Below are 16,195 nucleotides of genomic sequence, written 5' to 3' on the forward strand. Positions count from 1 at the left end.
CTTAATTCTAATTAGATTAATTTGTGTATATTCAGTGTGTGATATTCGGACCGGTAGACGAGTAGTATCTTTATCAGCAGACTGAGATGAGTCTTCTCACTATATCAATGGGTTGAAGGCACCAATGCCATCCTATTATCTGATATGTGGATTGTTAGTTGATATGAATTGACTGTATGAAGACCTTGGAGGTAGCCTGTGGCACTTGTGTGAATATCATGGGAGTAACCCATGGCACTTAGATATCAGACCATGGGGGTAGCCCATGGAATTCCAGGTAAAGACCATGGAGGTAACCCATGGCACTTGGATATTAGACCATGGGGGTAACCCATGGCATTCCAGATAAAGACCATGGGGGTAACCCATGGAAACTTTATGTATGTTGCATGGTATTATGTGGTTGTATGTTAGGTGATATTTTGAGAACTCACTAAGCTCTTGCTTATAGTTTATTTGGGTGTTTTCAGGTACTTTCGGTACTAAGGGGAAGGGCCCCACTTGATGGCATAGCATTCACTCTCCATCAATTTCCGCATTTATTAATTTTGATACTATGATATTTGATACGATATGATGTAATGGATTTTCGGGAACAAATTACGATTGTATTTCTATTTTAAAAAATGAATATTTTTATCTGGTTTTTGGGCTATTACATTTCACATCAACCGTCCACCACACCATGAGCAATACCGCCACGCCATGGTGGCTTAAATGAAACATTCGAATCCTTCTCGCCTCGCCACGTCATGGTGGTGCCTCCACCACACTGTGGCAACCCTCAAAAGGATAATTTCAATTACAAATAAATTACCTCAATATCCGGGTGTTATGACTCTCTCCCACTTGAATTAAACTTTGTCCTCGAAGTCTGCCACCTTAAACAACTTGGGGTAATGCTCTCTCATCTCATCCTCCGGCTCCCATGTCCATTCTAAACTCTTTTGGTGTTGCCATTGGATGTTCACGAGGTCCACAACCTTATTTTGCAAATTTTTCTTCCTCGTGTCAAGGATCGTCACTGGTCTCTCTATATAATTCAGAAGGTCATCCACATGAATGTCCTCAGCCAAACATTTCCAAACATTTCCTCCTATATAGAATCTCAAAAGGAGGTTGATCAATGTTGGTGTGATAACTATTGTTATATGAAAATTCCGCTAAAGAAAGATACGTATCCCAACTACCGCCAAAATCCAAAACACATGCCCGCGACATGTCCTCCAATGTCTGGATAGTCTGTTCACTTTGACCATCAGTCTACGGGTGGGAAGCTATGTTGAAATGCAGACGAGTACCCAAATCCTCGTGGAATCTCTTTTAGAATCTGGAATCAAACCAAATATCCCTATCAGAGACGACGGAAACTAGCACCCCGTGTCATGCCACCACCTCCCGAATGTAGATATCATCCAACTTCCCCGCCGAAATACACTTCTGGATTGGAATAAAATGTGTGCTCTTGGTCAATCGGTCCACGATGACCCATATCGAATCTAATTCACATGCCATCCAAGGAAATTTGGTGATAAAATACATTGTAGTATCTTCCTATTTCCATACGGGAACACTCAACAACTCCATTTTGTCGTGAGGTCGCTAACACTTGACCTTGAATTCCTGCAAGTCAAGCACCTTTCCAAATACCAGTCCACGTATCGCTTCGTATGTGGCCACCAATAGTCAATTCGTAAATCTCTATACATCTTTGTCGCTCCGATATGAATAGAGAATCTCAACTTGTGCACCTCCTCCATCAAAACCAAACATGCACCACCCCAGTATGGAACCCACACCCTCCAATGAAGGGTAAATAAGGCTCAAATATCATAATAAAAGAAAGCCTCCTGACCCACTATGTGCTTATTCTTCAAGTGCTCTTCCTTAATAGCCTCAACATGATCCTCTCGAATATGCTCTAAGAGTGGAGTAATCATTGTCATCCTCAAACATACATCCCTGACCGAAGCAGTAACTGCCTTGTAGCTAAGAGCACCGACCACCACATTAGCCTTCCCTAGGTGATAAAGGATCTCACAATCATAATCCTACACCACATCCAACCATCTACGCTGCCTCATATTCAGATTCGGCTAGTCCATCAGATACCTCAAACTCTTGTGATCCATGTAAATAGTGCAACGGACCCCATAGAGGTAATGTCGCCAAATCTTGAGGGTGAACACTACAACCACTAAATCATCAACAATCACATGTGGGTACTCCTACTCTCCCAGAGCATCGAAAAACCTCTTGTTGAGCGCAAGAGATATAAAGGATCGGGTAGCCCTGAATCAAACAAAACCAAAGCAGAGATACCATTCACAAAGGAGCGATCCTAAAAAAACACGGATATGTTTGGTTTTAAGCACTATAACACTCCTCTGGTGCACATGCAACCCTAGATGCTTTGAATCTATGTTTTCTCTAATTATACATGCAATTTCAGTTTTCCAAAGCATACATCCTAACTAGCATACAATAGAGGATATACAACATAAACCTCATAGTTAGATGAATACCTCTTATGTAGTTTGAAGTTATTGGCCTTAGAAAGCTTTAGCACCTTAAGCGTGATGCCTCTAATGTGTCACAAACACGAAATGCAAGAGGAGACTTGAGAGAATAGGCTAGATAGCTTAAAATCGATTATCATTCTCTTAGAATGAATGGGGCAACTGATTTTGGCTCTAGGGGTGTGCTTTTAAAGTGTTACCAAGGCTAGGGTTTCATCCATGCAAACCCTAATGCACCATGACCTTTCATATTACTTAGGCTGCATGGGTTAAACCTCCATGGACTATCCATGGACTATTATATTGGTTTAGCTCATCCTAATTAACCATGGATCATTGGCCCACACTATAAGAATCATTGATTTACTTAATCATTCCATGTATATTTAATTACTCTCTTTTGATCACTAAATTAATTCTTGATCAATACTAATTAAATAATATGATTTCTCAATTAATATATTATACTTATAATATATTAATAAATCACAAATAACCTTATTCTCAAAAGTCCATCCTATCAAATTGCACTGGTGAAGGCAACCCAAACGGATCATGCTACTATCGGGTCAAGTACATCCTAGTTATAGTTATGGGCTTAGACACCTAATCCAATAGTCTCTCTCTTGGATAAGTCTAATAAATATAGCTGCCAATGCAACTTCAAAATTCGATCAGCAATCGTAGCTTTCAAAGCCACTGTCAAACTCTGAGCTAGTCAGTGACGCATCCTTTAGATAAGGGATCATATATTCATCTATTATTCAAGATATCATGCGGACAAATACATGGAACATAGTCATACTTATTGTCCTGCAGTATGTTTCCCGATTTCCAATTTGTATGACATAGAACATAACTGAACACATCAATTTAGTTCTGACCGGGTCTGGCACATAAGTCAAAACAAAATCATCGAGGGACCCAAGATATCGCTTTTAATCCTCTTAGGATAAAAGGAACAAATAAACGTCGACATTATATGCTTGTACTAACTACTCATTAAATCAGGCACAACGATACGTTTTATAACATCAAGTTACTGATGCGTTTTCATATCATCAATGCACAACCAACTCGTAGTCAACAACTCATATATCTTGGTTTGAAGACTATATGATATAATCATCTCACAGCCACTCGTGATAAATTCCATGAAGTGACTCACGTGATCGTGGGTTTAATCTAATACTCAAATCTTATTTCAGGAGCACTCATGAATGGTGTAGCAAAACTTTTGCTATGTCTAAAACCTTATACAATCTACAAGCCAACTCATGACAGTCTAGCCTTACACCTACTTCCAAAGTATGATCGACTGTGGATAGTTTGAATAATCTTATTATTCTGGAAGTCAAAACATGCAAAAGTGAAGCAATAGTAAATAATTGACACAAGACAGTACCTTTACTTATAAATAAAACTTCTTTTATTTAATCATCAAATGTCAATTACAATTTAGCTATTACACGTTTCTAAATATTTATCTAATCACTAAAACTAATATCGTCTGTTAGCCCAATGCCCCTCACATGCTACAAGTGTCTAACCCTACTCAGTCCCTTCATAAGGAGATCTTTTGGGTTGTCCTCTGACGTTATCCTCTTCACAACAAGGTGTCCTTCTTCTACTTGATGTCTTATGAAGTGGTACTTTTTTTCGATAGGCTTGGATCTACCATGATCTCTCGGTTCCTTAGTTAAGGCAACAGCCCCTTCATTATCGCAGAAAACTTCAATAGGCTCCTTTATGGATGGCACAACTCCAAGGTCTCCGATGAAGTTTTTTAACCATATCGCATCTTTCGATGCTTTGCTTGCTGCTATGTACTCTAATTCACACATTGAATCAGCTACATTTTCTTTCATGGAAATCTTCCATGTTACTGCTCCTTCATTTAGGGTAAACACCCAGTCCAACTGAGAGCGCAAATTATCTATGTCGGTCTGAAAACCGGCGTCACAATACCCTAGCACTCTCAAGTCATCACTCCCACCAAGGGTAAGGATCCAGTCCTTAATCCTCCGTAGGTACTTAAGAATGTTCTTTACTGCAGTCCAGTGAGCTTTACCAGGATTCCCTTGATATTTGCTGACCATGCTCAAAGCAAAGGCCACATCAGGGTGAGTACAAGTCATAGCATACATGATCAAGCCAACCACAGAAGCATATGGTAATCGACTCATTTCTACTATCTCAACCTCTATACTCGGACTCTGGGTCTTACTGTTTGGAATTGCTTTAGATAGGTAAGTCACCTTTCTTGGAGTTCTCCATGCTGAAACGCTTCAACACCTTGTCCAAATAGGTACTTTGAGTAAGTCCTATTAGTCTTTTACTCCTATTTCTCAATATCCTTATCCCTAGGATATAGGTAAATTCTCCAAGGTCCTTCATAGTGAAACACTTCCCAAGCCAGGACTTAATCTCCTGCAAGGTTGGGATGTCGTTTCCTATGAGAAGTATGTCATCCACATACAACACCAGAAAGCTTACTATACTCCCATTATCTTTGACATATACACAAGCCTCATCCTCGCTTCTCGAAAAACCAAACTCTTTGACTTTCTCATCGAAACAAAGATTCCATCTGCGAGATGCTTGTTTCAATCCATAAATGGATTTCTCAAGCTTACACACTCTATTAGGGTACTTTGCATTAACAGAACCCTCTGGCTGACACATGTAAACATCTTCAGCCAACTTTCCACTAAGGAAAGTGGTTTTTGACATCCATTTGCCATATTTCATAGTCATGAAATGTAGTTATGGCTAGCATACCCCTTACAGATTTAATCTACATTACTGGTGAGAAGGTCGCATCATAGTCAATTCCCTAAGTTTGAGTAAACCCCTTCGCAACCAGTCGCGCCTTATATGTGTGTATTTTCCCATCCATGTCAATCTTCTTCTTGAAGATCCATTTGCACCCGACTGTCTTACGACCCACTACATTGTTAACCAAGTTACAAACTTGATTGTCATACATGGACTGAATCTCGTTGTCCATTGCCTCTTTCCATTTAGCATACTTGGGGGCCTGTCTTGGCTTCCTTGTAGTTGTTAGGTTCATCCAGATTTATCAATGTACTATCACTGATAAATGTATCACCTTTTGTTGTTAAATGAAAACCATATAACACAGGTGGAACACTAACTCTACCAGAACGTCTCAGAGGTATGGAATCGTCAATTGGTTCAACTGGAGTTTTCTTCTCGGGTTTAGCGCTAGTGTTTGAGGTTCCTTCATCACTTAAATCTTGAAGCTCTTCAAGGTTAATTTGCCTCCCACTGTCCTCTTGGCATATGAGCTCTCTCTCTCTCTCTCTCAGAAAACCCATACCCTCACAATGAAGACAACATTGTCACTCGATCTATAGAAGATATATTCAAAGGACTTCTGCAGGTAGCCGATGAAAATACATCGCTCACTACGAGGTCCGAGCTTGTTGTGAGTCTCACATCTGATGAAAGCCTCACAACCCTACACTTTTATGTGATCTAACGAGGGAACCTTCCATGTCCACATCTCGTGAGGTGTTTTAGCAACCTTCTTAGTAGGGACTAGATTAAGGATATGGGTAGCAGTCTCTAAGGCATACCCTCATAATAAGATAGGTAACGAAGCTCGACTCATCATGGAATGAACCATGTCCAACAAGGTTCGATTGCGCCTCTCAGCCACACCATTCATCTGCGGTGTCCTAGGTGGCATCAACTATGAAACATTTCCATATTCCTTAAGATAATCTAGGAACTCGATACTAAGATACTCTCCTCCTCAATCGGATCGTAGCATCTTTATCTTCCTGCCCAATTGATTCTCCACTTCGTGCTTAAACTCTTTGAACTTTTCAAAGGTTTTTGACTTATGCTTGATTAAGTAGATATAGTCATATCTACTGTAATCATCGATGAAAGTCACATAGAAGAGGTTAGCATCCCTTGTGGCGGTTCTGAAGGGTCAACACACATCAGTGTGTATGATATCCAATAGACCTTCACCCCTTTCACAAGTACCAGTGAAGGGTGACTTGGTCATCCTTCCAAGCAAACAAGATTCTCAAGTTTCATCCGATTTCAAGTCGAATGACTCCAAGACTCCACTCTTTTGGAATTGGGATATGCGCTTCTTGTTGGCATGTCCAAGACCACAATGCCACAAGCATGCCTTGTCCAAAACATTAGACGAATCAATATTCAACACATTATTTCCTAGGTTATCTATAACCATCACAGTTTCATATATACCATTACAAGGTAATGCTTCAAATCAAAATGTACCATTATAATAAGCATTAATGCTACCAATTTCAATATTGAAAGAAAAGGTAAAACCTTGTTTATACAAACTATGAAAGAAAATAATATTTCTCGCCATTTCAGATGAGTAACAAACATTATTCAACTCTAATTTTAACCCACTACTAAGCAATAAAGAGCAAACTCGAATCTTGGTGGCAGGCGACATTTTCCTATTTCCCATTAGGGATGTGTATGGGGCGGTTTGGTTCGGTTATTGGTCAAAACCGAACCATAACCATTATGATTGGTTAATGCATTTTGGTAGCCATTGGGTATGGTTAATATTGGTTATGGTTAATGGTTTTTGTCTGTTAATGGTTTTGGTTAATGGTTAATATTGGTTAACCACAAATGTTCAAATTAATATAAATGGAAAAAGTATATTGGCATAAAAAATGAAAAGTGAATACAAAAAATTCATCGACGCCAATGTTAATAACCTAGCTTATAGTAATAAAAAAATGTGTGCATTTGATACTCAGAATGAGATAACACATGGTCACATACAAAATAAAAAAATATAAAACATTAAAAAATAAATTGACATTAATAATTTCATATATTAATAATCGATATTAACATTAAATTAAAGTCAAATATTCATACATGTTCAATGTGATTAAATCAAAAACTATAAAATTAAATAGACAAACATTCATATTATGTGTTATCTGGATTAACAAAAAGTCAATCACTCATATATATTCAATGTGATTAAGTAAAAAATAGTAAATAAAAAAAGCCAAAAAAATACATTCTTAATATATCACAAAGTCAAAAAAAACCAAAAACTTAACTTACCTAGAATTTTTTATTGTAAAGTCAAAAATCCTTTGAATATGTCTATAAAGTCTCTGATTACGATTATGAGTGTCAAGATTAAACTAATTGTGAATAATGTTTACAAATTGTAGAATTAGCCAATTAGGAATTACAACATTAATCAATAATCTAACTCAATGCATGATCGGAAGATTGTGTGTGTCTGCATGATCAGCCTTTGATCGCTTGATTGTTGGTTCGTCTCATAATAAGTGAGGATTAGTGAATTATATTTTGAAAGTTTAATGGGTCTTAAATAAGTTTGACTATATTATTTTATATATAATCTATCATTTTTATATATTAAAATATAAAGTTAGCGGTTTGGTTAATAATGGTTCGATTGAACTATAAAACCATAACCGAACCGTTAGTTATTGGTTAACAAAAATCAGAAACCAAACCAACGGTTTTTAAAATGGTTTGGTTATTATGGTTCGGTTATATTGGTTAATTTGGTTTTGGTTCGGTTTTTTGGTTAATATTCTCACCCCTATTTCCCATGATTTAAGTTTACCTTCATGTGCTCCACATCCCTACTTTCTTTTAGTCCCTGCAAATCAGAACAAATATGAAATCCACACCCTGTATCAAGGACCCAAGAATTAGCATGTGATGAGTTATTAGAAAGAATAGTGTAAATACTTGCAAAGGTGGGCTTTATATTCCCATCCTTAATGTCCAGCAAGTATTTGTTGGATTAGTGTCTAAGTCCATAACTATTTTGGTATGTACTTGACCCGATGGTGCATGGTCCTTTTGGGTTGCCTTCACCAAAGCAACTTGATTGGAGAAATAAATAAAGAGAGAGAGGTTATTATGATTTATTAATATGTTATAAGAATAATATATTAAAGGAGAAATCATATTTGTTTAATTAATATTGGTCAATAATTAATTAAGAATTAATTTTGTGATCAAGTGTAATTAATTAAACTAAAGGGGCTGAATTGTAATTATGTGATAGTTACAAAATAAGGTAAGGATTATCTTATATATATGGTGAACGAATTTGAGGTGTAAATCCCTTAGAATTCGACTAGGATAAGGGTTTCTAGGACTTATCTTATGGTTGCTTGGTGGACAAGCAACTAGATAAGGATAAGGACTAAAACCTTAATCTTTACACCTATATAAACCCCCTAGGGCTTAGGAATTCGTCTAACCCTCCCTAAGAGGTCCTAAGGACGAATTCCTACCTCCCTCCTCTCTCTTTATATCTTCTCCACTTGCTTATGGTGTTTGTAAGCCATTAGAGGAGTGACACTTGTAACTCTCAGCTTTCCAAGGTCAATTTAAGGAGGAATTGGATTGTTATTGCTATATAACAATCAAGGTATGTTCTTAAACCTAATTACATGGGAATTCTGATTTCCATATGCTAGAATTAGGGTATATAGTCTTGGATTCAAAGTATGTACAATAAAGAAACCTAGATCCAAGGTTTAGGGTTTGTATGAGCACATAGGATGTCTTATGACCAAAACCCATCAGTGGTATCAGAGCCTAGCTTGGTTTCAATTGTATTGATGCTTGGTATAACTGGAAAATTCGATTTTTTGGATTCTGGAGGCTGGACTCGCCGAGTCCATGGCTGAACTCGCCGAGTCCATGCAGACTCGACGAGTCCAAGTCTGAGTCGACGAGTCAACTCGTCAGATGGAGGGTACTTCGGGATTTCTTGTTGTTTTTGTTTGTGGATAGTTACCTTATCATGTTAGATCAATATTAATCCGATTATATGATATATTTGACTGTATTTTTGATCTAATTGAAGATATTTATCAATTAATAAGATAATTGTTTCCTTATAAGATAATTGATTAATTATTTTGACTAAATTGATAAATTATTTTGCAAGAAATCATCAAATATGGATAATTATGTGATTAAATGTTAATTTGAATTATTTGTTATTTGATCCTTGTTGTTGTGAAAAGTTTCATATTTGTCCCTTTAGGTTTTATAGATTAAATTTGAACCCCAAAAGTTTTGTTGTTTTGAAATTTAAATAGTTGAAACCCTAATGTTTTGAAAAAGGTTTCAAAACTTGCCCTCAAGTTTTGGAATTTAAATTTTGATTAAATAGTTTAATTTTGATGTATATTTAAATTCTAAACCCTAATGTGTTGAAATGTTTCAAAACTTGCCCTCAAGTTTTGGAATTTAAAAGTTGATTAAAAGTTTAATTAGGAATGTTAAATTCTAAAACTCTAGTATAGTTTTGAAAAAGTTCAAATCACACCCTTATGGTTTTATTGATTAATTAAGGTGTATAATTAAAAGAGGTTTAATAAATCCATAAAAAATTTAGGTTTACAATTTAAGTGAATTAAAAGTATAATTGTTAAATTGAAACACCAAATATTTTAAAAGTGTAAAATACACCCTATACTATATATAACATTAAAAGTCTAACATTATATATATGTATGAGTAAAAGTCAGTCTTACCGTTAGTAGGCCTCATTCACGAAGCTGGTCTATAAGGGGTGTTTAAGGAAATTGCCTATAAAATAGCGATTGAATGGGTATCCACTCTTACCCACCGCACTCTTGACTAGTGGAGGGTCGTTAGCCGAACGGGTAGGATAGGACGAAACCTTCCATTATAAGTATAATGAATTATAAAAGTAACTAAATGTTTTTCAAAATTCCCAATCTTAGTTACTTAGGCAAAAGTGAATTGATGCAATTCCATGAAATTACACTTTGTGCCCTTGCGAAGACGTTAGTGGAGCGTGTGTGGTTTACCGGCACACTAAATGGGTCTAAGCAAAGGTAGCAAAGGGTGACTCAATGTTTGTCATAGTTCGGTGGAGCGTGTGTGGTTTACCGGCACATCGAATAGGTGACTGTAACATGTGAGGGCACCATGTAGTTTGCATGGTTATTCACACCCGCTTTGTGATCCTCGGCATCCCAGTCACAAACAAGAGGGGCATATCGAGATTTAAACATGTCATTGAAAGTTCAATGTATCTCAAAGGATCTAGGAGTTTTCATAGATTTAAAACTTAAATGTCTTTTCGTTTTTCGTGGTGGAAATTAGTGAATCGTCATTCACTTACCTTCAAATGTTCTGCAATTTGGGTTACGGCATCCCTCTCCCGAGTTGTAGAATATTGTGTTGGGTCCTAGCCTTAGTATCTCATTTGGGTGATTTACTAAGGACTCAATCTATCAACTAACTTGAATTCGTTTTCTCCCATTTTGAAGATGTCAAAGTTCGACAACTATGGTTTTCCCAAATCCCATGGAACAAGCTTTCCACATGAAGATGGTATTCCACGATTCGATCGAGGAACAAGAGATCATACTTCACTTCCTCCTCCTCCTCCAATTGTTCTCCCCAACCCACAAGATCGAAGAATTGAAAGGTTCAATATCACTAAAGCCCTATTGGAAATGAAACATGAAGATGGTAAACCCGTGTGTGCCCACGTTCTAGGAATGAAATCACACATTGATAGGTTGATAATGTTGGGTGTGTCATTCCCAGATGAGTTGGCTGTGAATTGGGTTTTGCAGTCACTTCCTGAATCATATAATGAGTTCAAAAGAAAGTATTATATGATGAAGCATGACGACAACCTCATTGACCTAACTTACATGCTCATTACTGCTGAATCAGAAATGATTTGGCGAAGTAATGGAGCGTATTTGTTGGGAAAGTCAACCGACCATGCTTCCGAGGACGTTCTAGGAGAACCGACCTGCGTTTGCTGCCAAAAGAGAGGGCGTTGGATACAAGTCTGCCCAAAGAGCCTGAAGAGTCCAGAAGATGGGAGAGTCAAAGAGTATGGCTGCGCTTCAGGTAAAATCCACTATCTAACTCCATTAAGTTCCTATTCATTAATTCTTAATACATAATGTAATAAGATTGCATTTGAATGTTTTACAGGATCGGTGAAAAGAAAGGAAGCTTGGTGAAAGAGCAAGATGAATCTAATCACAAGGAATGGATCTTGATCGCATGGACTTGGAGATTAGATTTTGATCTTAGATAGTTATGATAGAGTTGTTAGAAATTTTCTTTTGAAATACATAGTTTTCAATGGATTTTGCATTGTAAGGACAAATGTTTTCCGCTGCTTTTATAAATAAAATAAATTTTCGTTTGACTTATTTATTTATTTGTTTATTTCCTTGCAATGAAATCGTTATGAAAATTGGTGTTTGAATATTTCTACAACAAATGGATATGATTCTTATTTATGGTGTTTATGGAAAAATCGCGAATTTACCAAATAGGGAGAGTTTTTCATCGCCCAAAGTTTCAATTGGACAGAAATTTGGAATCATGCAACTTGGTTGCACGATGAATGAGAAATTTCATATTTGGAAATTAGACAAATTCATTGACAAAGTGTCAAGTGAAGGACTAAGAGATGGAGCACACAATGTTGCGTGTTGATCAAGTCCACCATAAGAGTAAAAATGATATTCGTCATGATTTACTAAAGGTTTAGTAAATATGATTATACTTACATGATTAGGTGTAATTCTGAATTGATTAAAGGGTTTAAATCAATAGCAGAACGAATAAGAAGAATCAAGTAGGCATAAAGATAAAAGTTACTCCATTCTAAGATGAAGGGAAAGTACCTTTTATGCTTTATGATAGGTCTTAATGATTAAGAACCATATCTCCATTGATCCTCTAAGTGAGTCTTAGTACAATTGTATGTCTAAGAAGAGGAATCAAGAATTGAAGAAATGGTTAAATCAATAAGTTAATCATACTTCATTCCAATAACAAATCTTAAAGTTAAGAATGTGACATTGAGTGAAAGGTATTAAGAAGGTTTGTAACTTTCATTAAATGTGGAAAGTTGTGATGTCTTGGATAAGACAAAGACCAACTAGGACCAATTTATGAAGTGTTTTGATAAAAACTACACTAACTCTTGAATATTTGTTTGTCAAGAAATGTTTATTGAAAAGAGAATCTTATATGTCAAGGAGTCAGTGGGAGTCTTAATGGTCTTGAAAGGTTTCAAGAACAAATCAAATAAACCTTATCGATCATCACTAGCACACGAGTTGAGGTTTACAACCTATCATGTTGACATTATTTTGATTCTGTGCCAATCCAATCGAGTTAATTATGCATGTGAGTTCTATGAGTTCTCATTTTGAACGCATAAAAGGCAAAGCACCTTAATCAATGAAAGGTACATTGATAGGAAAGGGTGAGTTGCTTAACTACTTGGAAGACATGGTGGGCAGCTGTGCTACCATAAAGGCAAGAAATCGAGATCAAGAAAGTTCGATCCATAAGAGTTTGAATTTGTTGTAAACTTTAGTTTTGACAAATTCACATGGATAGGAACACATACACCGCTCAAATCTAAGTGTCATAAGATTTCCTCCTTCATGAAAATGATTGTGAGGAAATGCTTTCACTAAGAAAGATTTAAGAAGATAGTGATTGTAAAATTGCATTCTCGAATTCGATTATGGTTACAGTATCCCTTTCCATAATTTGAATTGTGAGGTTTGGCAATTAGTCTTAATTGTTTAGACACACATATGAACTATCGAAGGCAAATGTGTATAAGTTCAAGAAACCTTGATAAAAGATTATCAAAGCACTAAGTATTAAAAATATGAACTTAAGAAATTCAATAAGTATTGTTTTCTGAAAGTTAAGATGTTTATGAATACATGTCGAAGCTAGTGGGAGCATAAGTGTTATGTTTTATAATAATCATCATGATAGTGGGAGCATAAATGTTATGATTGTATGATTATTAAGGAAAGTATTGCAAGGTTAGCAATATTAATTATACAAAACATGAGTCATACTTTGCAAAGTCGCAATAGTTGAAGAGTTGTTTTGCTATAATTAAGGGAGAGAATATTATGCTTCATTTCAAATCTAAAGGTTTAGGTTGAGAAATGTTAATAAAATTTAGTCAAAGGTACAAAGTGTGTTCTTAAAATTTCGATTATGATTATGGCATCCCTCTTCACAATTCGAATTTTGAGAACATAGCAAATAAAGCATTATGCGTCGTGTCCCATACGCTTCGAGTATAGGATCGATTGCAAATGTTTTAATGTTTGACCATTCTAAAATTTTCCAAATGTCGAGCGCATTTAGAGGGAAAAGGGACTAGAATTGGTTTTGACTAAAATAATTAAATAACTATCAAAAGACAATCCAAGTTCGACGAGGATTGGTCCCTTGTGAGTAGTTGGAAGTATAGTATTGGAAAATATGAAAATGTTTCCATATTGGATGGACAATATCGACATTATCATGAATAGAAAAGATTCTATTAAGAATGAGTTGTCATATGGAAAATATGGAAACGTGTCCATATTGGGAATTGAATATTGAAAAATCTATGTCTAGATTAGAAACTTTTATGCAAAAGGATGTTCAAAGGAATGTACTTTGAGTGAGAGACATCACGTCTATGGAATTGTCTTGTAACAATCTCCGATAGAGGACTTTGTAATATCATTGGCAATAGTCTTTGTGACTTTGGTGCAGTGACATTACGAAAGGATAAGTTGCATAGAATGTTAGAATCTAGCATATTCTATAAGTAGCAAGAATTTGATATTCTTTAACTTATGGAAAAAGGATTTGGAGTTGAGAAATGAGAATGATTGGAAATGTGTTCAATATGATCTATTTCACAAAGTAAGAACCATAGGTAAACATTGTGTGCATGCTAGGAGCATGGGACAAGTGTTGTAATTCAAGTAAGAAGTTGATTACCCGGAACTACAAATAATGAGTAATCAATATGGTGATAAATAAAAGGTGTTTTATTTATGCTCAAAGGGTTGAGGCCATATGGGATTAGTATTATTCTTGTGTTTCACATTTGCATGTTTTGACTTCCAGAATAATTGAGTTTATTAAGAATAATCGAATTATTCAAACGGGCCACAGTCGTTCATATGTTGGAAGTAGATATGAATGAAGACTGTCGTGAATTGGTGTGTGGATTGTCTAGAAAAGTATTAGACATAAGCAAATGTTTGCTGCAACGTTCATGAGTGCTTACGAATATGATTTGAGCATTGGATTAAACCCACGCTCACTTGGATCACTCCATGAATTGTATCACGAGTGATTGATGAGACGATAACATCTTATATTCTTGAAACCGAGATGTGTGAGTTGTATCTTGCGAATCGGTTGCACATTGATAATATGTAAACGCACTAGTAACTTGGTGTTATAAAACATATTGTTGTGTGTGATTCGGTGCGTGAGTGCAAGCGAGCATTGTATCAAAGTTTATCCGTTCCTTTTATTCAAAGTAGGATAAAAGCGATATCTTTGGGCCCCTCGATGGTTTAGTGATGACAAACGTAAATGTTCGGCCGGGCTAGGGCTAATTTGATTTGTTCAATTAGTCAGTCGTCATAAATCGGGAATCGAGATATAGTACAAAGAGAATGATTTGAAATCATATCTCATATGATATCTAGAATGGAGGAATATATGATCCCTTATCTAAGGACACGCGTATTTGATATGATCAGAGTTGACAGCGGCTTTGGAAAGCTACGATTGCAGATCGGGATCCGAAGTCATACGCAGAATAGTTATTAGACTTATCCAGGTGGGAGACTGTTGGATTAGTGTCTAAGTCCATAACTATTTTGGTATGTACTTGACCCGATGGTGCATGGTCCTTTTGGGTTGCCTTCACCAAAGCAACTTGATTGGAGAAATAAATAAAGAGAGAGAGATTATTATGATTTATTAATATGTTATAAGAATAATATATTAAAGGAGAAATCATATTTGTTTAATTAATATTGGTCAATAATTAATTAAGAATTAATTTTGTGATCAAGTGTAATTAATTAAACTAGCGGGGCTGAATTGTAATTATGTGATAGTTACAAAATAAGGTAAGGATTATCTTATATATATGGTGAACGAATTTGAGGTGTAAATCCCTTAGAATTCTACTAGGATAAGGGTTTCTAGGACTTATCTTATGGTTGCTTGGTGGACAAGCAACTAGATAAGGATAAGGACTAAAACCTTAATCTTTACACCTATATAAACCCCCTAGGGCTTAGGAATTCGTCTAACCCTTCCTAAGAGGTCCTAAGGACGAATTCCTACCTCCCTCCTCTCTCTTTATACCTTCTCCACTTGCTTATGGTGTTTGTAAGCCATTAGAGGAGTGACACTTGTGACTCTCAGCTTTCCAAGGTCAATTTAAGGAGGAATTGGATTGTTATTGCTATATAACAATCAAGGTATGTTCTTAAACCTAATTACATGTGAATTCTGATTTCCATATGCTAGAATTAGGGCATATAGTCTTGGATTCAAAGTATGTACAATAGAGAAACCTAGATCCAAGCTTTAGGGTTTGTATGAGCACATAGGATGTCTTATGACCAAAACCCATCAGTATTTGGGGCAGCTTCGTTTCCAATGCCCTTTTTCATGACAATGGAAGCATTCTACATCCTTTAGATAGGTCGAGGGATTAACATAACCAAATTTGGTCCCACTTGAAGAGGATCCATAAAGAGACTTTCCCTTGCGACTCTTAGAAT

The sequence above is a fragment of the Lactuca sativa genome, chromosome 7 (assembly GCF_002870075.4).
Source record: "Lactuca sativa cultivar Salinas chromosome 7, Lsat_Salinas_v11, whole genome shotgun sequence".
Lineage (NCBI taxonomy): Eukaryota > Viridiplantae > Streptophyta > Magnoliopsida > Asterales > Asteraceae > Lactuca > Lactuca sativa.